Genomic DNA, 21,387 nt, shown 5'->3' with positions numbered 1-21,387 from the left:
GGAGGGAAACTGTACAGATTGAAGGCCTGTTGGAGTAACAAGGAAGGTCAGGAGGGAGAACTCTCAGGCACTTCTCTCCCACTGTCCACCTTTGTCAAGATCGCCAAGCCCTGGAGATCATCATCTCCTTATTGTATATCACTTTTATACAGGTTTGACAGGCAACGAAACACAAAACTCAAAATAATTATACAAAACAAAGGAAGTTACATGACAATTCCAAATCGTGTGTTGGTTCTAAACCAGGAATCCAGGTCTGAAAGGAGCCAACTGATAAACTGATTGACATTTGTTCTGCTTTAGAGGGGAAAGGGTCTCCGTATGAGGGCAAAGCCAGAGTCCTGTATACCTTCTGAAAGTTTCTGGCAGAAGCAACCAGGAGAGCTGCCTGGCAGGTACCGCAAGAGCCTGTTGGAAGAATTAACCAAGTACGTTTGGGAAGACACCGCGCAGATATAAATGTGAAACAACAGATGACGAACTTTTTGCAAAACAGTGCAACTTCGAAGATTTTGTAAAACAGTGTTGTGTCTCAAAAGAGCTGTTTGGAACCAAATCTGCTATGGAGAATACAGCCGGTAAGCTTGCCAACTCAGAGACCATGAATTTGGATAAGAATCCGAAGTCCGTTAATAGTTGAGAAGAAAGAAGGCTTTTTGTGAATTCTGAACTTTCTAACCGTTTGAAGAAGGCAAGTGAAAGTGGACCCGTCCTGGGACCAGAATGAGGCTCTTTCTAAAAAGACACCCTCAGAAGAAGAGGTTCCCCCTTTCATGAGGACTTGGATAAAACAAAAAAGGACACTGTCTTCCCACAAAAGAGAGCAGAACAACAGTGAGAAGAAGGTACGCTGGCCTGGTCCAGGAATCGTGGGAAAGCCGTGTGGTCAGGTGTCACCTGCTTCAGTTCTGGGGAATCTGCACTTTGGGCTCACCAGATGGCGTGTGGGGCAGTCGGGGTTTGCTGGTTTCTCTGCAGGTCTCACGTGAACCCGACAGCCTATTCCCTGGAGTTTGGCGGCACTTTCCAGCGAGGTTGAAGAGAGTCCTTCTGGAAGCATCTTTTCCAACAGATGGAATCTCAGGTTGCAAGGTGTGATGCAGGTCACGTCCCCTGGGAGCACAGCATGGAAAGGTCGCTCTGCCAGACCGTGGTTTTTTAAATACAAGCAGCTAGGCCTTGAGAGCAGCGAAGTGGATCCCCCTTTATCAGCTGTGGGTCAGAGGAGGCCACGTGGGCCGGATGTCCTGGGACTCTCTGGGAGGGTGAGTCTGGGAGTTCCAAAGACCGTGGATCTGAGACTTAGAAGGACCCACGGCAGTGCTTTCGGCCACGGTGTGCGGAGGGTCTCACAGATGTTGCCAGAGGAGACTCCGTGACACCATCAGTGAGTGCGACGAGCTCTGAGCACCGAGGATGGTGTACACAGGGCAAGTGTCATAGCGCCCGCCTACAGCGCAGATCTGCCAAAGCCCCTGCCCAGTAAAAGGGGTTCTCCGATCGCAGGGACGTTGGAGAGGGGTCCCCAGGTAGGGATTCTCTTTCTCATGGAATTTTAGCCACACGAGAAGAAGTGGCCTGTCTACAAGGGAACGTTTCGGTCCAGTGACCAAACAGAGACCACGACTGAATGTCTGTCTATCCCTGAGATAGGGAGGCTGTAGGAGATCCACTTGGCAAACTGGAGTGGCCCAGCAGGCGGTCCAGAGTCTGGGAGCAGAGCAGTTTTCCCCGGACTGCGCTCGGAACGGGTGGGACAAGCAAGGTAGTCACTGTGGATTCCGCCAATATCTGTTGGAGATTTTGCCCGTAAGGAGGATGGCAGTTGATCTAATTGGGACAAATGGTTAGTGTCTTTGGAATCAGGTCCGGTTAACTCAGAGATGGAGCAAAGAAGAGATGATGAAGGGGCACTTGATTTACTTCTTTGGCTACTTTGATGGCTCCTGTCAAATTGTAGAATGATTTCCCCCTTGGGAGAGGTAGAAATTCCAGCATGAAATTTTTCTAAGAAATCTCAGCCCAATAAAGGCTGAATGGGGCAGAGGAACTAAGGAGAAAAGGGCGTGGATCGCTCACAGGGCTGGGACAGAAGGGACTGGGTTCAGGGATGGGCACCCGTTTGGGTTGACCTGAGACCCCACTCTGGGAGCTGTTTACATGCTCCGAGGACGGGCTGCTTCGTGGCGGTGGGGCTGAGCACTGAGAGTCAACACAGACAGAGAGAGATTCACTCCCAGTCTGGAGGGTGGTTTCTCAGGGTGGATTCAGAGGGAGGATTGGGAAAAGCCAAAAGTTCCTTGGAGCCCCAGCCCTGGGAATTAGGAGGACGTTGGACAAAGTTGACCAGAGGGTCAAAGCTGCCTGGAGCACTTACACTGGTAGCGGTGGTTTCCCCAGTGTCCTGGCCCTTTGCAATAATAGTAAAAACCATGAGGTTTTTGGCTTTGGGGGCCTCCATTTACCAGAGTTGAAAATTGAGAATTTTCGTGGTCTTTGTTTTAGGCGATTTTCCTAGGATTCGAGCAAGCTAGTTTGCCAAATTGACTAAATCCCGGGCGGACGTAGTCTCAGATTCCACGCTGGTCCTTTTAACTAAAAGAGAAAGGTCCCAGTTCGGCCCTTTAGAAAACAGAGTTAAGGGGTGCCTGGGTGGCTCAGTGGGTTAAAGCTGCTGCCTTCGGCTCAGGACATGATCGCAGGGTCTTGGGATCGAGCCCCGCATCGGGCTCTCTGCTCAGTGGGGAGCCTGCTTCCCTTCCTCTCTCTCTGCCTGCCTCTCTGCCTACTTGTGATCTCTGTCTGTCAAATAAATAAATAAAAATCTTAAAAAAAAAAAAAAAAGAAAACGGAGTTAAGTGTTACTGGGTTGGATTCAAAGTCTAAAGGAAGACCAGAAATTTCTTTAAAGAGGATTTGAAATCAGTGAGCGTAAGTTAACGAACCAACTTGTTGGAACTATGTCATACACCTGAAACTAGGGTAATGTTGTGTGTCAACTCTATTTCAATAAAGCAAACAAACAACAGAATATTGAAAGATTTTGACTAATAATCTTTCAAACTACCATCTGTCGTAAACAAAACAGAAAAACAGCAAATAAGCTGGGGAAAAAGAGTGGAACTACATGACAGTTAAATTGTTTTTAAATATTAAAATTTATTTTGAGTCAATAATATAAAGCCAAATATTCCAAAGAAAATATAGAAGAAAAACACAACAAAAAAGAAAATATAGAAGAAAGAAATGAACAGATAATGCATGAAAGAAAAAAAAACTAACAAAGACAATATAAAAGATATTTTATAGTGATAAGTAAATACTTCTAATCACAGCATCAACTCTACTGGGCATGTTGACTTGGACAATGTATGTTAACTTTCAAGGCCTCAATTTACTAATCTGTGAAACTAGGATTAAAATTAGTAGGGAGTGGCACCTGGTTGGCTCAGTCGTTAAGCGTCTGCCTTCGGTTTAGGTCATGATCCCAGGGTCCTGGGATTGCGCCCCACATCAAGGCTCCCTGTTCAGTGGGAACCCTGCTTCTCCCTCTTCTACTCCCCCTGCTTGTGCCCTCTTTTGCTGTCTCTCTCTCTGTCAAATAAGTAAATAAAATCTTTAAAATAAATAAATGAATGAATAAATAGATAAGTAAATAAAATTAGTAACTAATTTATAAAATTTTTGTGAGGCTATATAAGATAAAAATGTACTCATCACAAAAAGTGTTCATGAATGTTAGCTATAATTTATCATAATTTCACAAATTTTACCCCCCAAAAAACACATTTTAAAAAAAATACCCATTGCTAAAAACAAACAAACAAACAAAACCATTGCTTGTAAGGATGTATGGAAATGTGCACTTATGTATTGCTTGTGGTTATGTAAACTGAAATTAATATCTAAGAGTTAAATTTGAAATCACACGTCAGAACACTTCAGGTAACACTTCTTACAGTGGTATAAAAGTAGAAACAACTCAGAAGTCCGAGGTGGGAACAGTGTATTAGCTAAAATAATTGTAGTTAATTCATACAATAAAATACTTTTTACCCAGTAAAGTGATACTATGGAATATTATATAACATTTAAAAATACTCAAGTTCTTAGGTGACCGTTTGGAGTCTCTTGTGGTAATGGCCAGCAGGTGATTCGGGATTTGCGTACAAACCTGACTCCAGCTCTCGTGGGTAGGCTCGGGAAGCGCTCCCGTCATGGCTGGGTGGGGACTGCCACGAGGTGTTCTGGTGTCTGGCCCCAGTCAGGGGCTTTTCTCTAAATTCCTCTCAGGGTAGTTTCATCCAGGGTTCAGCCTGGGCCTCACCAGTAACAGGTGGCCTAACTGATCTAAATCCCAGACTTGGTAAGTTTGAGTAACTATTTGAATTCTTCAGCCGGCCAGCGGGGCTCCTGCGTCGCTTTGGGAAACTATGTGGCTGGAGGGTCAGCCTAAGTCCAGAGAACATCAGAAAGTTGGGGTTCACTTGGTTCCTCAGAAGACTTGAGTGTGGCGGGCAGGTCCTAGTACCTCGAGGAGGAGGTGGGGAGACTTGGAGGAAAAGCAACGCTGGGGAAGCTGAGGGTGTAGGGGAGGTGGGGACCGCATGCGGGGACTCCGGAGCCCAGGGGACCCTTGTGGCTCAGAACCCGAAAAGAGGGGTGGGGGAGGGGCTTCCTGGTATTGTTTGTCCGCATCGGTCTACAAATTGTTGTTGTTGCTTTATTTTTTTTTTTAAGATTTATTTATTTATTTGAGAGAGAGAGAAAGAGAGTGAGCAAGGGGAGGGACAGAAGGGGAGAGAGAGACTCTCAAGCAGACCCCCGCTAAGTGGGGCTGACCTGGGGCTCCATCCCGCGGCCCTGAGGTCACGATCTGAGCCGACATGAAGAGCCAGATGCTTCGCTGACGGAGCCTACCAGGGACCCCCCCCCCACCCCCCCCCCCCCCCCCCCCCCCACCCCCCCCACCCCCGTCTACAAACTGCATTTCGCATACAGGCAGCTTTAGATTCCTGCTCACATTCGGAAGCTGCAAGGTACCGTCAGTCATAACCCAGAGTTTCGACAACTTCAGAGCCTCAGCTGTCCGATCCGGCTGTGAGAAAAGTCTGGGGAGATGCGTATTCCCTGTAATGGCCGTTGAAGTTCTAAAATCTTGTGGTTTAGGGCCCCTGGGTGGCTCAGTCGGTGAAGCGTCTGCCTCCTGCTCCGGTCATGATCCCAGGTTCCCGGGGGCGAGTCCTGCGTTGGGCTCCCTGCTCAGCGGGGAGTCTGCTTCTCCCTTTGCCCCTCCCCCAGCTTGTGCATGCTCTCTCTGTCAGATAATTAAAATCGTCAAAACAACAACAAAATAAAATCCTGTGGTTTATTTGGTCCATTTAGTTAGAAATGCACAGGTGGCGGGCCTGCGGTGTTCACACATAGGACTGGGCCGGGGGAGGGGGGAAACCTCAAAGCATTTTGATGACTTGGATCCCATTTCTTAGAGGTTTTTCTCTAGAGCAAAGAGAAAAAATCCCTAAACAGCACACTTTGAACAGGAACAGTCTGTTCCAAAAGAAATCTGACCTAAGCCAGCACATTTCCAGTTAGGAACAGTTTGGTTCCAAAAAGGAGTGGGACCAAAGACCAAACAAGTACTCCCAGAAACAAGACTTAAAACAGATTCTGAACAAAGCCTGGAGGGCTCAGAATGCAGAGCACGTGGGGCAGGACATCCAGGAGACACGCCTGCCCCTCAAGCCCAAGGGTCCGCAGGAAGCAGGGAGGTCAGCACGCTCTGCGGCCGCTGCCACCTGCAGGCTGGCCAGCCCGGGGGAGGGGGTGGGTTGGGTGTCTACTCCGGATCCCACTTCTCTGGCCGCAGGTAGTGTTGACCTGAAAAATAAAACTGCCGGTGATTTTACCAGCAAAAACAGATTCATCTGGGAATAGCAGAGAATTGCAATCTGGGACAAGCAAGCTACTGCAAAACCGCAGCATGGGTTAGGGCAACAGATGAAAGAGAGGAGCACTGTTTGATGGAGGAGGGTGTGGGGACAGCTGCTTTGCAAGCCAGAAAAGCAGGAGGTCCGAGGGATGGCAGTTTTGCCCTGGCTGGGTTACAGGGGTGGTGGGTTTCTCCCAGGAGCGGTGCCCCTTTCCTGGCATTGAGGGTCCTTCCCTACCTGGCATGGCCGGTGGGCATGAGGCCCCCCTGCCTGCCTCCCCATTCCCCTTTGTTAAGTTCCACACGTCCTTTTTGGGACACGGGTCCTGTGGATAGTTTTCCAAGTCTGCACCTTGTCTATTGTATTCTCGATGGTGTCTTTGGATAAGCAGAAGGTTTTATGAGTATGTCTTGGCATCCTGTCCCGGAGGCCTCTTCCCCGCGGTCTCTGAGCTCTGGACACCCTCCACAACCTGCTCTGTGGTGACATTTCTCCTTCACGGCCAGCACGATGTCAGGCTCTCCCAGTGCAGGGCGATGGGGGTCCTCCGTGTAGGGTGAGGACTTCTGGCACACAGCCGTGGGCCCCTTGTGACCTTGCAGTCCGCAGCCTGTCACTGCCCTTCTGTGGCCTCTCGACCCAGGCCCCCCACTCTGGGCTCACCCTGCATCTAGCCGTGAGGCACGACGCCTATGCCGAGGTGGTTGCAGACCAGCCCAGGGCATGCAAACCAGCGGACTTCCCCGATGTCCATGCCCTCCTCGGGGAGAGCCCATCCCTGCCAAGCTGGCTCCCTTCACCCTGAGGTCTCCTGTAGCTTCTTAAATCCTGTCAGGATGCGGACTTATGTACAGGTACAGATTAGCCACAGATCAGGTCTTTGTGACCAACATGACGTGACCTACAGCTAAGCTATATCTGCACCAGATCTGATCTACGTGTAGTTATAGGCCTGTTTTATTTTTAATGATTTACTTATTTTATAGAGAGATTGAAGGAGGGGCAGAGAGAGAGAGAATCTCAAGCAGACTCCGTGCTGAGCAGGGAGCCCAACGAGGGGCTCGATCCCATGACCCTGAGATCATGACATGAGTTGAAATCAAGAGTCAGATGCTCAACCGACTGAGCCCTCCAGGCATCCCTCTGCCTGTTTTGTAAAAGCATCTTAACCATTGTTATGTGTCCAGTGGCAGTAAGTGTGTTTGCATGTGGTGCCGCTGTCCTCACTGTCCGTCTCCAGAATGTTCCAACTTCACAAACGGAGACTGCGTTCTCATTAAACACTACCCCCCTACCCTGCAGCCGCTGGTGCCACCATCCACATTCTGTCTCTGTGATCTGACGACTCCAAGGACCTCACATGGTGTCTGTCCTTCTGGGATGGGCACTCAGCCTTGTGCCCTCAAGTCCATGCTGTGGCAGGTGTCAGGTTGTCCTCCCTCTTGAGGGCTGAGGAATGTTCCACATGTCTGCGAGCTGTATATGCATCCCCCGCCCCGGGCTGCTCTGTGAGGACAGCTGCTGCGATCGGGGGTGCGCACATGTGGGACCCGATGTGTGGATGACCGCAGTGGGCGTGGATAATGGTGGTTGTGACTGGGCATTGGCTTTGCGCTGAGCCAGGGAGGTGAGGCTCAGGGGGGCTGCGTGGGACAGTGGGGGCAGAACCCCCAAAGCTCTCAGCTCCTAGGATTCGGGAGACAAACCAAGAAGCGAGCAAGCCAGTATGCCCAGAGGCCTGGGGCCAGCCTGCGCTGTGCTGTCCTCAGAGGGCCCACGAGTGTGTGCACTGTCTGCTCCCTTCCCCACACCGCTAGGCCTCCCTCACACACCCCGTGGCATGTCACACAATTACACCCTCACACGCATGCATATGCTTACACACAGTTGCACTCAAGCACGCACACGGCACGTGCGTTCACACACAGTTATACACACAGAACTGTGGGAGCTCACACACCCTCCTTCACTCTCCGCTGACCCTCACCTGGTTTTCCGAGTGGCAGGAGATAAGGGTCTGGGCCAAGTCCTGGCCCAGAATGGCAGCTCCTGACCCACCCCCCTACCACCCCCGCCCATGGCGTGGCTGCTGGGGCCTCCCCGGGAACGCTGCCACCGGCCGTCTGCTCCTCGCGCATCAGTGGAACCTGTTCAACTCTGGCGGCTTCTCCTCTGGCACTCAGAGGGCTTGCCTGCCACCCAAACAGCAGATGGGCAGGAAATGAAGGCTCACTCCAAGACCAGCCAGAGGACAATCTAATTCAACTGGCAAAGCGTATGGTCCGAAAAGCATGTGGGTCGACACATGCCATCTTGTTAGAGGACTGACCTTCAGAGACGGGGGGCCAATGACCAACAGCTGGCCCGGGGTTGGGGCGCTGGGGTGTGGGTTCTTCTCTGCATCGGCCCCGCTCCCAGGTTTGCAGGCCTGGGCTCCCTTCTCCCCGACCCATTTACAGCTGAGTGTCTGGGTCTAATCCTCAGTGGGACACCAGGGACAGGCCGGGCACTGTGCCCAGTACTTTATATGCTGTGTTGCCCAGAGCTGAGTATGACTAGGAGGGACACAAACCCCAAAGTAACAGTGGCTTAAGCAAAGGAGACATTTCTTTCTTATCTCGTAGAGGTTGCCCTGAGGCGGGCAGGCCAGGCTGGTGTGGTGGCTCTGCTCTGCCTGGAGCTCAGGCTCCTCCTGCCCCAGGCCATGCCATCATCACTGCACAGCCTCCCCCTCGTGGCCCGAAGTGGCTGCTGGGGTTCCAGCCACTGTGCTTGCATCCCACCCAGCAGGAAGAATGAGGAGAAAAAGAGTACACCCTACACTCTAAGACACTTCTCAGAAGTGTCTGGATACGTACAGTCACGTCAAAGCCCAAAACTGAACCACGTGGCTAGAGCTTGATATAAAGGAAGAGAGGTACAGAGTTTCTGTTTCAGGCATCCATGTTCCCAAGTGAAGTTCCAGGTTTCTGTGACTGAGGAGGAAGAGAGTACAGAGTGGAGGACACTTAGCCGTACCTAATTCTGCTACGTTCTGATTTTTTCCAAAGCTTAAACCTTATTTCTATGTTTTGTCAAGTAGCCTGATGATACGATAGGAAATTCAACACACTTTGTGGTGAAACCTCTCCCTTCTGCTCCTGGGCACCCAAGCCCTCTACGTCCCAGTACTGGTCCAGCCTCACTGAGGATTTTCAGAAATGCAGATTCCAAGGCCCTTGCCCCAGACCCATGAGCCAGATGGTCTAGGGGTGAGACCAGGAAGCCACGTTTCAGGCTTCCCTCTGGGGTGCTGAAGTCAGAGGCACCCAGCCTGTCTGTGTCCCAGGAAGCCCGGTCTCCACGCTGTCCTTCCAGCTGCCCCCCGAGCAGCCTTTGGAAGCAAGAGCCAGCCCTCCCTGCAGACAGCTTGGTTGAGATGCAGCCCACACCCGCACACTTCACACACTTGAAGCGTGCGTGTCGGTGGATTTTGTGTATTTGGGGCTATGTCTGTCACCGTAATCGGTTCTAGGACACTTTGATCCTTCCTTTTCATTTTTAATTTCAAGTCTTATTCAAGTGACTCAAACATTCTGAGAAAGTGTCCTCTATGCTTACCCCCGCCCCCCAACTGCCCTCACGCCCAGCCAAACACTCTTTCTTTCCAGGATCTTTCGCTGGGAGGGAGTGAAGTACACTCAGTCCTGTGGATGTTGTCCACACACACAGAGAGGGCCGGGACGCCTCCTCTCGTCCTGTACGCTGACCTTCTCTATCTCTTCTGCTAGTGAGGGGCCCAGCTGGCAGGCCCTGTGGGTCTGCGGGTCACACAAGGAGCAGGACGAAGCCCACCAGCATCCCCCCTCCCAGGCCTCCTCTGTTCATGGTCAAGCTGCTGGCTCAGGGACAGTGAGATCCCTCCTCCCACACCACAGCCCTCAAACCCTGACACCCACCCCCTCCTCAGGCTTCTGACCTGCACTCCCCGGTGGCGTGGGTCTCCCCGGAATGAGCGCTCCCCAGGACTCAGCAGGGGTCTCAGGATGTTTGTGGGGTGACTGCTCCAGCCAGCGAGTCCCTTCAGCCCCACCAGTGACTCTGGACCTCGGGCTCACACCCACTCTCCCAGGAGCCTCTGTTTTCTTCTCTGGGGAGTTGGGACTGGCCCCTTATAGAGGCGGGGGCAGGACCCAAGGAGAGGTGGCCATGGGGCTGGGGAGGCAGAAATGTCTTCCTCTCCTGCCCTCTCAGAGGAAGAAAATCAGCCCTGAGCTGCAGTGTCCCTCGGCCTCATCCCTCACGCCTCTCCTCCAGGCAGGAGCTGTGTGGCCGGGTGCCGGCAGGGGGCGCAGGGCATCGGGGTCTAGGAGGCCTGGGGGGAAAGCAGGGGACTGAGCCAGAGGGGGCTCGGCCCAGCTTGGCCAGGGCTGTGTGAGGGATTTACCTGAACATCCTGTTGAGCACAGTCCCCTGAGGGAGACACAGAGCGTCTTCAGCACGATCCCACTTCTGTGGGTCAAAGGGCACTGCCAGGGAATGGGTCAACCTCCAAAATAATCACAGATGCCACCACAGTCTAGCGTCCACGGACTAGTGTCCACAGACTACTGTCCACGGACTAGTATACAGAACCCCTAAGGGTCACCAGCAAAAGGACAAACAACCCAACTCAAAAATAGTCAGAAAGGGGGCACCTGGGTGGCTCAGTCGTTGAGCATCTGCCTCTGGCTCAGGTCATGATCCATGGCTCCTGGGATGGAGTCCTGCATTGGGTTCCCTCTCTCTCTGCCTGCCGCTCCCCATGCTTGTGCTCGACCTCTCTGTCAACTAAATAAATAAAATCTTTAAAGGGGGCGCCTGAGTGGCTCAGTGGGTTAAGCCTCTGCCTTCAGCTCAGGTCATGGATCTCAGGGTCTTGGGATCAAGCCCTGCATCGGGCTCTCTGCTCAGCAAAGAGCCTGCTTCCCCCTCTCTCTCTGCCTGTCTCTCTGCCTACTTGTGATCTCTGTCAAATAAATAAAAAAATAAAATAAAACAGTCAAAGTGCTTGAACAGCTATTTCTCCCAAGAAGATCCCCAGCTGTTAGGGAGAGGTACACCCAAACCACAGCGAGATGCCTCTTGCCACCCTCCGGGTGGTTAGAATGGGAAATATGGGCCCCGCACAGCGGCGAGGTTGTGGAGACATCGGAATCTTGGGCACGGCTTGGGGGACGGGACATGCTGGCTGGTGCAGGGGCCCCTCCCAGGGCTGGGACAGAACGGCCTCGTGGCTCAGAGCCCCATTTAGATGCACAGGAGAATGCGTGGGACCGTTCGTGGCGTGATGAGGGTGTGATGCTGTGTGAGAGGGGCTGCGCGTTGCTGGCAGAGCCAGGTGCCCTGGTGGCTGCGCGTCTGTCCTGGGTGAGGGTCGTGGCGGCGGCTGCACAGGTCCACTGCTGGGCTGACAACCACTGGGTTGCTCACCTTACAAGGGAATTATGGGAATTATGTCTCCATAGAAACAAAGGACGTACTCGGTGTGAGCATGTGGTGGCCGGCATCCGTCATGACATGCCCAGCGCGCTGCTCAGTGTTTCTACCCAGTTTCCAGACATTTCGGCTCTGTCAAGGTTCTGTTCTCATCCATTTTACCCTGTGGTTCTTTCTCAGGGTAGATGTGGAGGCAACAGAAGCGAGTGCACGGCCGGGATGGGGGGGGGGGGGGCTGTTTGGCCCAGGCGGGTTGTCACCGTCCCCGGACCCTGCCCAGCTGTCCCAGGAAGGCACAGCCGCGCCTTCCCACTCCGGGGAGATCTCCGCAGGGCTGGCAGTCATGCCTCAGGCTGCGGGGAGGGTGTCCTGCATCACTTGGGGCTGGCCCCTGGAGGCTGACTGTCTGGGTCACGTGTCATGGGTGCAGCCCCAGAGTTACAGACGGTGTCTCCAAGTAGATTATAATGAGACATTGTTTTACAATCGGCCCTGCGAAGGAAGCCCCCGAAGCTTGGCTGGCCTCGCGGCCTCTGGCCTCTGGATGTCGCTGCAGGCATGCCTGCGGGGAGGTCAGGGTGAAGCCACACGAGAGCCCCTGGTTGGGGCAAGGATGCCACGTGTTTCCCAGCATGCACAGCCAGGCCCAGAGCCAAAACCGTCCCAGGCCTGGGTTCCAGGGGTAGGGAGCTCAGGACGAGCCCTAGGCCCTGTGCTGCTGTGGTTTCTGTCCAGTGGGTCAGCAAGATGAGCCCAGAGAGGTCAGCCGGCCTGCCCAGGGTTGCACAGCTGACTGGGCTGCTTCTGACCGAAACATGGATTGTCATCCCAGCGTTTGGTCTCTTTGCCCTCCTTCCGCCTCTTGTTCCCACCCTCTAGTCCTCTGTACAAGGACTGCCATGTTCGCTCAATGGATGATGGGACACACACGGGCCATGAGTGGTCTAGGGACATGTGAGGCACAGCGGCGGTCAGGCGGGGTGTTGGGGTCACGGGGGATGGCCTCTTCTCTATACTTCCTGTGTCAGCACAAGAGAAAAAGCACACATGTGCTCATGGGGATGAGGTCGCTCACCTCAGAGAGGTCTTGCTACCAGACAAGGCAGGAGTGAGGAACGGTAAAGGTGGCCGCCCCGGGTGCCAGGCACGGCAGCGACACCGTGTAGAGCAGAGGGTTGACCACAGAGTCTCAATTGGTGAAAGGGAGGATAATGGGCTCTCCTGGCTGACTCCAGGGGCTGCAATGGGCCTCGGTGTGGAATTTGCCCCATAAGCTACATTCCCACAAGGGCGCAGGTTCCTAGAGAGAACAAAACGCCCACAGCAGAGCTGGGGGAGATAAAACTGGTGCAGCACGCCACTGACCACCACGTGGCCACGTGGATGCAGTGAGGTCCTCTTGCCCCCCAGCCACGGGTGAGCCAGCTGGGAAAGCAGAGACAGCCCCTGGGATGCCGCTGGCCCCTGCCCGAAGGAAGGTTGGATGCTTGGGCAGTGGCGCTCTGAGCAGCCCTCTGCCTGCTCACGCCACCCACAAGGAGGTGCATGTAGCCGTGTTCCTCCTGTGGGCCGGACACACTGGCGCTCTCTGTGGAAGCAGCAGACAGGACTTGGGGTATGGTGTCCACTCCGCACACAGTGAGCAGACTGCAGCGAGGCTCTGGGCCTGTGGGCGCTCCCCAGCCCTGCCCTTCTCCTGGCAAAGCCAGCTGTAGGGCTCAGTCATGGAACAGGGACAAGGAAACCACCTGCGGGCTGTGATTCCCGTGAAGACAGGACGGGAGTACCTCTGGGATGTCGAGATCTGGGGGGTGTCACGTGAGTGTGCCTGCTTGTGATTTGCTGAACTGTTTAATGCCTTTTCTGGGAATATGTTGTGTTTTGTAGTAGAAAGTTTCGCAGTATAAACACAAGCCAATAAATGGCTGGTTTTCAAGAAAAGAGGCAGCTGTGTGCCTGGCCCACCGCACTTGGCCAGCCGAAGTGGGGGGAGGGGCTCATGTGCAGAAAACGCCCTGGAAACACAGTGGCTGGACCCCTGTGGTGGCCTGGGGAAACGGGCAGGGAGGCAGCAAGCCTGCCAGGCTGGCAGTCAGTGTCCTCGAGCCAGAAGAGGTAGCATCAGGCTGCGGCCATGAGTGACGTCGGGATGGCGTGCGCCACGCACAGTGAGGACCGGTCAGGGCTGGGGGTGCTGGCAGGTGTCCCTACAGCTGTTCTTGGCTGGCCACTTCCTTGGTGGGGGGTGACGGTCCCTGTGCTGGCCTTTCTGAACAGTAGGTCCATATGCACCACTGAGTCTCTGTCCCTTGTCCAGGTGTTACCCTGAGGACACCCCGATCATAGCCATTGGCCCAGGGGGCTCGGAGGACCCCAACCTCCCCCAGCAGTGTCTCGTGTGGGCTTCAGGCAGGCCTGAGGGCTGGGGGAGGTGGTTCGGGCCACTGACCCCTGCCTCGTGATGATGAGCCGGCAGGGATTTGACCAGCAGGGACCAGGTGTGGACTCAGCCCTCATTACAGCAGCCATGCTACGGCTGTGGCCGTGGCACAAGCTGCCAGCGGGTCCTGGGATGGGTCTGGCCCCTGCACGATCTGTGGGAGACTGAGGGGCACAGGGTCATAGCTGCTCAGAGCCTCAAGGACTGATCCTCCTTTGCTCCAGCCTGGTCTGCCCACTGCAGGTCTGCAGATGTCCCCTCTGTTGTCCTCATGGTGACCTCGGGGTTGATAGTCCCACGACACGGCATACAACTGAGGCCTGGGGGTGCGTTAAGGGGCAGTGCCCACAGATAAGAGGTGGCCTGGGGCAGCCCAGGGGCTGGCTGGCCACCACCCTGGCTCTGTCTTGGGGCAAGACCCCACTGGGTGGGGCCCCGGGAGAGAGAGGCAGGTTCATGTACCCAGTGTAGGGGCCTCGCATCAGCTTAGGACCTTCATGGGCGAGGCAGGTGCTGGAACGGGGGCGGGGCAGGGCTCAGAAAAGGGGTCCGGGGAGACACGAGCCCGCGTGCAGGCAGGTTGCTGAAAAGTGGTGTTCGGTGGAGCAGCCCGGGACTGTGTGCTCACGCATACGAGGAGACACAGAAATTACAGCCTCCCCGTGATACCGCTTCTCTCCTGATGCAAGAGTCAATTAACAGGCTCTGCGGGAGAGGCTGCCTCTCTGGTGGGAGTGCAAATTGGTACAACCACTCCAGGATGGTCTGACAACATCTACCACAACTACCCAGACACACTGCTGACCCAGCCGCTGACCCGGTCCGGCCAAGCGGGCACAGTGCACGCACCGCTGTGGGCCCGCTATGGCCTGCTATGGCTGGAAAAACATAGAGGAAAGAAAAGGGAATTCACCCCAACAGAAGTAGGCGTGGCTGATACCAGTTGCGTTTTCTGACATGAGATCAAGCCTTCATCCGCTGCCTGCACGCTCCTTCCTTGAGCTTCCGTGTGGCCCGGGGCTGTCCCGGGGCCAGGTCCCTGGGGCTGAGGCAGGCACCCAGCGTCTGCCGTGGCCGGGAGCAGGCGGTCTCAGACCATGTGGTTCCCCAGGCCCGCCTGCCAGAACCCAGTGGTTTCCAGTCTTTCTGTTGGTGTTTTTCCCTAACTCTGAGCTAAACAACTACAGGCCCAGGTCTTTGCTTTCCTCAGGGAAATTCCAAGAGTAGGAGTAAGTGAGATTTTGCCAAATTGCTTTCCTGAAAGGCTGGTCCAGTGGACTGGCCCGCAGCTCACTGTCCTGTGGCCAGCATGGGGGCCTAGTTATTCAAACGAAGAGCGGTAAGCTCCGTGTGAAGATGCGGACTTGTCTCCCCTGCCCTGAGACGGCTCCTGGTGAGACCACTCCGTGGTTTCATGTGTCCATGACTTTCTGTCTGAGCTTGGCCTCTGCTCTCCTTTCTTTGAGGAGTTTGGCCTTTTCTAAGCATCCTGACTCACACAAGCTCTTGAATAAAGATTATATTTATTTATTTATTTTAAAATATTTTATTTATTTATTTGATAGAGAGATCACAAGTAGGCAGAGAGGCAAGCAGAGAGAGAGGGGGAAGCAGGCTCCCCGCCGAGCAGAGAGCCCGATGCGGGGCTCGATTCCAGGACCCCGGGATCATGACCCGAGCTGAAGGCAGAGGCTTAACCCACTGAGCCACCCAGGCGCCCTATTTATTTATTTTAAAGAGAGAGGGAGTGTATGCATGCATGTGGTGGGGGAGGAGCAGAGAAGGAGGGTGCAGGAGAGAATCCCAGGCAGACCCCACACCGAGCGTGGAGCCTCACTCGGGGCTCGATCTCACCGTCCCGAGATCACGACCCGAGCCTAAAGCAGGAGTTGAAAACTTAACCGATGGTGCCATCCAGGTGCCCCTGAGCTCTTTGTATGTTAATGATAATACTCCTTAGCTTTCATATCTGCTGTGAACATCTCTCCTCAAGTAAATGCCTGTCTTGTCATTATTCTTGAATATTTTAAAATTCAGTCAGCTTACTTTTGTTTTTAAAACCCGGCTCCCCTGGGCCCCCGTTGCCGTTGTGTTTGGAGGCCCATGCACACACGTCTGATGACCATTTGTGGAAAGCTCCCTCTGGGCTGGGAAGCGGCCTCCTTTGAACCTGGTTCTGTGACCTGCTCCCTGGGCACCCTGGTGGCTCCCTTTTCCTCTCTAGGCCTCAGTCAGGTCTGCTCTGCTCGTGGCCCCAGCCCCCCACAAGCCCCCACAGAGACACGGGCCAGAGCTACGGCCAGCCCCATGCAGCACACACCACCGCACGTCCTTACCCCGTGGGCGCTCCAGCTTGTCTCGGCCTGGCCCTCCCTGCGCTACTGACACAGAAATCCCCCAGGAGACTGGGAGTGCCTGCTGGTTCCCTGGGGATACCAGCAGCACCTCAGGTTTCTTTAGCTCAGAAAGCGTCTGGTCATCAGTGCACAATTCTCTTGCAAAATGGCAGTTCTGTCTCTAAGACCAATAAGTGTTGTTTCATCAAAGGGTCAGTGCTGTAGGTTCATGATCAGGGTCTTTGTTCCTGGATGAGCAGGTCACACAAAACCTTGCAGAGAAAGACATGCCACCCGCCCAACAGGCCGCCAAGGCTGTGACCCACTCCCTTCACAGGTATGTGCAGAGGGCTGGGCCCAGGGGGACAGGGAGCGGTTAGAGAGCGCCTCCTGGGTGCCAGGCTGTCCTTCACTGTGGCCCTGGGCAGGAGGCGGTGAGGAGGCCAGGGTGCACCCCACTGGGGACTCGGCAGGAATGAGCTATGGGGCCTGGTGGATGTCTCCCCTGGGAGCCCTTTGGACACCATTGGGGGCATCTGAGCACATACATCAGCTCCCCCACTTCCGAAAGTCTCAGAGGCTGAGAACCACGGGCCTCACGCCTCAGACATCAGAGGAAGTGAGACGTGGAGGTAATGGGATCAGGCACTGCAGTGAGGGCAGACCCAGGAAAGCCGTATGCAATGACCTGTCTGTCCTTGAGCATGAGTGTACGAAAGCTCAGCTGTGTGTCCCAGAGCAAACTCCCAGGACCAGGTCCTCGTGTCCAGGGCAGCCTGGGGTCCCCATGGCCCCACAACACCCTTGGACTTCCTCAGCAGCCAGCCTGTCTGTGGGAACATGGCATCATAAGAGTCTGGTTAGAGCTGTAATCGCCAATTCTCTTATTGTGGGCAAAGTGGCACTTCTTTCACCTTTTATGAGGCTTTTGTGTTCTCATTCTGTTCCCTACTCACCTCCCTTGTCCATTTTCCTGCCAGGTTATTGGCCTCTCTGATTTGGGGGAGTGCTCACGCACTAAGGAAACACATCCTTTGTCTTTCCCCTTTATGAGATTTTTGCCAGGCAGAGGCTCATGTGACTAAATTCACCCGTTTTCTGTAAAGGCAGCCCACTCTCAGCATTCGTGGATTCCGTGTTTGTGAATTTACGGCACGCAAAAGTTTATTTCTGACTCATAATTGGCAGTTGCCTCACCTCCCAGGTCACTTGTGGGTGTGCACAAATCTGTGAAGGCAGTCGACCCAAGCCGTGTGTGACCCCGGCCACGTGTGACAGGTGACACTCCGCTCCCTGGTCCAGCTCCCTGCCATGAGCCAGTGTCCTGGCTCAATCTCCTTTCCGTTAGGTGGTTTTGGTTTTTTTTTTTTTTTTGTATTTTTATTTTTGTGCCTTTTGTTGATGATTTTGCTGATTAAAATGGCCCAAGTGTCCCACTGATGTGCTGTGTGGCATTCCCAAGCGCAAGAGGACACGCGCTGGCGACAAGCTTCCCTCAGACTCCAGACAGGGAGCTGTTGGCCAAGCTCGATGTTGGTGAAGTAACAATACATATCTGATAATGCGTCTTAGAAACACATATGCGAAGCTGCACGTCAGAGAGTTGACAAAAATGTTCATATGTAGTGGTTGAGACCCCTGACCATGTCTCTCCCGTGGCCGTGGTGTTGGCAGTGACGTCGGAGAACACACGGGCTGTGAATAATGCATCACCCGTGTACCCTAGAGCGAGCATCCGCACTGCGTGCCTCCCGCGTGGAGATCCGTAGAGAAAGACGCCTTTCCATCCTCCTGCTCCGTCTCCGCCTCCCTTGTGATGTGGCCCTTTTCCAGGGGGCACACTGGGCCTGGTGCCTGCAGAACCCTGTCCAGGGTTGGATGCTGCCTCAGGTCACCCGGGCGCCGCCTCTCTCTGAATGCACAGGCCCTCCCGAGGGCCCGCGCTGCTGTGAGTGTGGAGGGTGCTGGAAAACTCTTCAGCAGGCAGCCCGAGTTCCTGGCCGGTGGAAAAAGCCTCCTGTGCGTCATGGGCAGTGTGTGCCCCCCGCACTGGGCTTGCATGGGGGCTGCAGGGGACCCCTGAGTGCCAAGTGGTGACTCCGGGCAGAAGAGACCCCAGTGAGCTCTGCGACCCCAGTTGGCAGGACAATGTGTCTTGGCCACTGGTCAGAGCCCGGCCTGGACAGTGGGCTCTAGCTGGAGGCCCAGCCTGTCAGGCAGGTGCCACGTTGTGCCTCCCTGGTCTCCACCGTCCTCCTCCTCTATGCTCCCTCCACGTGCCCCTCCCACCGGCTTCATGACCCCGAGCACCTGGCCAAGACCCCCGGGCCTCTGTGTCCCCCTATGGAGATGGGGAGCAGGCGGCCCTCCTGAATCAGAGGCTATTCCCCTTTCCACAGGCAGGTCCCACGGGCAAGGAGACAGATGCACAGGCAGGAGCCGGCCAGAGCGGAGGACAGCCCTTCAGCTGCTTCCTTCAGCATCCCCCACCCCAGCCCCGGGGAGGACTAACACAGAAGCTGCGCTCAGAGCCGTCAACCCGTCAACCCTCGATGGGCTGAAGGTCACCGCCTGTGGGCAGTGCCAGGATTAGAAGGAAGCCCCCCCACACTCGCTCTGTTCTCCATGGAGCCCTCCTTCACGGCAAGCCTCTGCGGGTCTGGGCACTTTCCCCGAAGTGGCGGCATACGAGAAGGGGAGCTACCTCTCATCCTGCATGCAGGAAAATGCACAGAAGCAGAAGCGCCCTCTGCTCCCTCCAGGCCACCCCGTGCTGCAGCCCTGGGCGTGACCTCTCATCACTTCCTGGGTCACAGCACGCTAGGAGGAGTCTCTAAGTGGCTTTGTCCTATGTAATCGTGTGGAGCATATTCTACCTGCCCCTTTGCAGCTGCTGGGCATTCACAGCCTTCATGACACCTTCCATAAACCATGCGTCAGGGAGCATCTCTGGGCTCCTTTATCTGCACAGCTGGTCACTTCCTCCCTGCCAGTTGTCGGAAAGGGATTCTGAAGACAATCCACGGCAGGTTCTTCCAACAGAGGGGCTGATGCTGGGTTTGGGTGCCCAGAGCCCAGCAGGGGCTCCACAGGGACCCAGGTAGCACTCTCAGGTGGGGATGGAGGAGGCTTGGAGCTTGGAGGGGAGGTAGCTCAGGTGTGCATGACCCCCAGCAGTGGGGGATGCCAGCGGCTCCCCGCAGGAAGGAGAGGTGTGACCGGCTCTGGGGGCCAAAGAAGCCTGATGGAAGTCCGCCTTCACCCTGTCTGGTGGATGCGACGGGAACCCTTCCAACATGCCCCCTGCGCATATACCCACAGAGCTTAGCCAAGGGAGACCGTGGGTCTCTCTAGGCGTGGGCAGAAGTGGGCGGGGGACACAGGCTGCAACAGCAGGGCCTGAGCTCCAGGGCCTCGCAGCAGGAGGTGCTGACAGAGAGGTCACAGGTGGGGGGGGGTTTCAATGCCTGTGCGACCCAGCACGTCTAAAGCCTCATTCTCTGGACTGAACTAAACAGGGCATATGACCCAGTGTTTGGTGTTAACCTTCCAGAGGAAAATTAAATAATAGCAACTCTGTTTGGGAGAAAAAGTTTCGAATGGCCATGGGCTCATGGGACAGGCGGCTGCTGAGCATGTCTCGCACGGACAGCTGGCAGGCCACCCTTACTTGGTAGCGCACAGGGATAGCGTAAACTTTTCTATTTTTCTTGCCTTACAAATTCCCCATAAGGACTACACGCTCTTCAGAAAATCAATGTCTGTCACCGTGCAATGGAATATTATCTGGCCACGAATGGAGCGGAGCACGGATGCACGTTTGACCCACGTGGAGTGAGACGTGCTGAGCGCGAGTGTGCAGTCAGAGATCCTGGCGTTCCGTGACTCTGGGGACGTGGGATGTCCCGAACAGGCAAATCCATAGACAGCGGATTTCTGGCTGCCTGGGGCTCACAGATGGGGTTGGGGGGTGACGTCTCGTTCTGGGGGTGAAGATGTGGTGGAACGAGATGGTGGTGGTGTTTACAACATCTGAATATACCAAAGACCCCTGCGTTGTGCCCTTTAAAAGAGTAAGTTTTAGGGAGTGTGAATTACATCCCAGTGCAACTACGACTGATTCATTGATTGACTGATTGCACACCGGAGCAGGGGGATGGGAGAGGGAGAGAGAATCTCGAGGAGATTCTACGCTGAGCACCAAGCCTGACACGGGGTTCGATCCCGGATCAGTGGGATCATGACCTGAGCTGAAATCAAGAGCTGGAGGCTCAACGGGCAGGGCTTCCCGGGCATCCCCCATTTGCAAACTATTTTTTTAAACCACGTTTTAAAATTAGGGAGTAAAAGAAATGTTATAGAATTGTATTCATTACAAAAGAAGAAAAACAAAGATTATGTTATAGAACCTCGCATCCCCCATTGAGCGGGGAGGCTTTCCTGAGGGGCTGGGGCAGCAGGAACTACTCCTTCTCCTCCCAGCACTTCACAGGGACCGGGAGCCCGAGCTTCAGAGGCCCACGTGACTCCTACCCCCACCTGTCTGCCCCTAGCACCTACCTTCAGGTCCTGAGAAGCCTGCCCTGCTCCTGTCCCCTCCTACTGCCTCCAGCTGTGGTCCCCCACCCCCACAGGACCTGAGATCCAGATGACCCACTCCGGCCCTGAGGTCTCACCTGGGGACGGGCCCCACAGAAGACCCCTGGTGGTAAGGGGCCACCTCCCTGGGCTGTGGCCTATGTCGGGGGCGGGGGCTCTGGGATGGGCTGGCTGCACTGTGTCTGACGACAAGACCCAGGCTGCTGGAGTCCACTCAGAGGCAGACTCTCCCCAAAAGTACCTGGTGACTGGGCTTTCCGGGAGCAAGGCTAGACCCTGCTCCCCCTCACAGAAGTCTTTGCTTACCACCATTATGTCCACCTACAGAAGAGCAGTGTGATGACACAGCTGTGTGGCCTGCTTGGGTCCTGGCCCTGGAAGTGAGCCTCAGGTGTCCACCGGCCTGGCCAGGCAGGGGCACCAGGACAGCCTACACTTGGGGAGACTTAGGGTTCCCTGGCACCGGAGTCTTGGGGAGCCAAGTTGGCAGTGGAGGGGAGGGGCACAGGCTCCTGCTCTGTGGCTTTGAGCAAGCTACTGAAATCGAAAAGTCTTTCCTGGGCCTCAGCCTACTCCTCTGTGACACGGAGGTAATCACACCCTTTGGCTGGACAGCCGTGGA

This window comes from Lontra canadensis, unplaced genomic scaffold (assembly GCF_010015895.1).
Source record: "Lontra canadensis isolate GAN:19392208 unplaced genomic scaffold, GSC_riverotter_1.0 scaffold31, whole genome shotgun sequence".
Taxonomy (NCBI): domain Eukaryota; kingdom Metazoa; phylum Chordata; class Mammalia; order Carnivora; family Mustelidae; genus Lontra; species Lontra canadensis.
Note: the sequence above shows the minus strand (reverse complement) of the source record.